The 2,717-nt window shown below is 37.5% G+C and overlaps 1 non-coding gene across 1 annotated transcript; it reads left to right on the forward strand.

The window, feature by feature from the left end:
- The first annotated feature begins 883 nt into the window (after positions 1–883).
- Positions 884–1,040, forward strand: LOC113457380. The gene has a single exon (XR_003377969.1). It is a non-coding gene; the product is annotated as a U1 spliceosomal RNA (small nuclear RNA).
- The last annotated feature ends 1,677 nt before the right edge of the window (positions 1,041–2,717 follow it).

A 2,717-nucleotide genomic window follows, 5' to 3' on the forward strand; every position in this document is an offset into this window, starting at 1 on the left:
ATAGATACTTGAAATCACAAAAAATATGCATTCATTTGGTAACATCTTGATATGTGTAAGCATATTGCAATGTTTTTAAGCACTTTTAGCTCCTCAAAATTTCATCATTTTCTTGGTGAAAATATTCAAAACATTCCCCTGGCACAGAAATGTAGAGTATGTTGTTTATTTTCTAGAATTTCTCTACTGTTCAATAGTACACTCTAATTTCTTTCTCCTACACAGCAAATAATGCATCCTTTGTTTAACGTTTCCCTTTCCTGTCCTTCTACCTCCCAGTCTCTTGTAGAGAGCATTTGACACTCAATTTCTGAGGTAGTTTTATTTGATTCCAAATAAGAATGAGATCATGTGCCTGGATTATTTCATATAATAATGATCTCAATTTCATCTATACTGGCACAAATGACATAACTTCATGTCTTATTAATGGTTAATATTACATTCTATTTGTGTGTATGTGTGTGTGTGTAATCTCCAGCTTTATTTTCACTTTTCATGTTTCTTTTTTTATTTTTTTTATTTTTTTTATTGAGAAAAAAAATTTCCGCCTCCTCCCAGCCTCCCACTCCTCCCACCCTCCCATCACTCCTATCCCCCTCCCTCTCAAGTCTGAAGAGCAGTCAGGGTTCCCTGCCCTGTGGAAAGTCCAAAGTCCTCCCCCCTCCATACTGGTCTAGGAAGGTGAACATCCAAACTGGCTAGGCCCCCACAAAGCCAGAACAAGAAGTAGGATCAAAACCCTTTTCTAGTATTACCTGTCTTTACATTGTTGTCTTAGTTTCATTTCCTACCACTCCTGGAAAAGTGACTACAAGCATAGTTACTTAGAGCACACATTCATTATATTACAACTCTAGATGCAAGAAGTCTAAAATATCCCTCACTTCCCTGATACAAAACATGCTGTCACCAAGAAGGATATTTTCATGGGCCAAGGCTTATCGATTGCACTCCCAATGTGTTGACCCCTATGATTTCCCCAAATGTGGGACATTTGATGGTATAGTTTGTGTTATTAAGGTGCAACATTCACTCTCACTCAATTAAAAACAAACAAACAAACAAACAAAAAAACATTCAGCTCAAACTCCACCAAGAGGCTGGAAAAGCTGGACTTTAGGGAGGAGCGTTTTCCTTGCTTTCTCCAGATGGTAGAAGCTGCCCACCCACTTTGGTTTGTGGTAACTTCCTCCAAACCAACAGAGAGAATTGCCAAACTCTTTCAGAGTCTGACATCCACACTCACTTCTTTTCCATTTTACAGGACCCTGGTGATTATACTGGCTGACCCCAAGAGGCTACCGAAGACAACCTCTCATTTTAAAGTCAGCCAACAAGCAGAGCTAAATCCATTTTGGAGCTTGTTTTTCTTTGTCATGTAATAAGATATATTCACAGATTCTGAGGTTTAAAACGTGTATACTTTTTTATTTGGGATATTACTCTGGCTACCATAGCAAATTTTCAAGTCTACATCGTGTGAGAGTTGGGGCAGTTCTCACTTATGGCTCTGTGTGCTCCTTTTCTCAAAATTTTCTCCAAAACAAAGCTAATACAAAATATTTTACCTTATCATTTTATTTATATACCTTTATCCAGATACTTTAAATTATTGAGTTCAAGGGAAAATCTAAGTATTTGTAGTTTTGTCTTTGAACTCTGGATAATAAGGATATGGATCATGCATTACTCATATTCATAATTTCAACATTATGATGCATATTAATTATTTAATTGCCTGTTGCGTACCCAAACACTCTCTCTCTCTCTCTCTCTCTCTCTCTCTCTCTCTCTCTCTCTCACACACACACACACACACACACACACACACAAGGTGTGGGAGGTCCTTCTGTCTATGAGGTCCTCCTGTCTATGTGTCTAACTTTTATTGGTTAATAAATAAATGTAGCGGTGTAAATAAATGCAGGCAGATTTTAAAGAAATATATACAGCTTTAATGAAGGAATAAACTTACAGAACCGAGGTTCCCGCGTAGCACAGGAAACAGGAAAAGGGATAGCAGACTCCCCTGTGCCCAATTTATCAGTAAACATTCGCCCGAGGCAAGCCTGCCCCTAAGGGGCTGTCTTAACCCTACAAATAAAGAAGTGCTTTGAGCCTATGGCAAGGGCAGAACAGAAGTAGGTGGGAAAAAAATCTAGATTATATGCTGGGAAAAAGAGGACAGAATCAGAGAGAAGCCATGGAACTACCGGAGATAGACAATGAGAACTTTACCTTGTAAGCCACAGTCCCTTGGTTATATACAGATTAATAGAAATGGGTTATATTAATATAAGAGTTAGCCAATAAGAAGCTAGAGCTAATGAGCCAGGCAGTGATTTAATTAATACAGTTTCTGTGTGATTATTTCAGTGCTAAGCAACCGGAAACAAACAGCTGGAAACCAACAAGCAGCCTGCTACAACACACACACACACACACACACACACACACACACACACACACACTCACACTTTTCTATCAGGAAGATTTAACATGATGCCTTTCTGTATTTTTTAAAGATTTGTTTCATAGAAAAGGAAAATAGATATAATTTTCTATGTAGAATAACTTAAGGCCATGAATAGATGCATTCTTTTTTGGGAGATGTGCTTATGTTTTACTAAAATCATTTCCATTCTTAAAACATTTTAGCACAAATATACACTTGGATGAGGACAGAAAGAACATATGACAATTTGAAAAACATT

Source organism: Microtus ochrogaster, chromosome 24 (assembly GCF_000317375.1).
Source record: "Microtus ochrogaster isolate Prairie Vole_2 chromosome 24, MicOch1.0, whole genome shotgun sequence".
In the NCBI taxonomy this organism is placed as follows: domain Eukaryota; kingdom Metazoa; phylum Chordata; class Mammalia; order Rodentia; family Cricetidae; genus Microtus; species Microtus ochrogaster.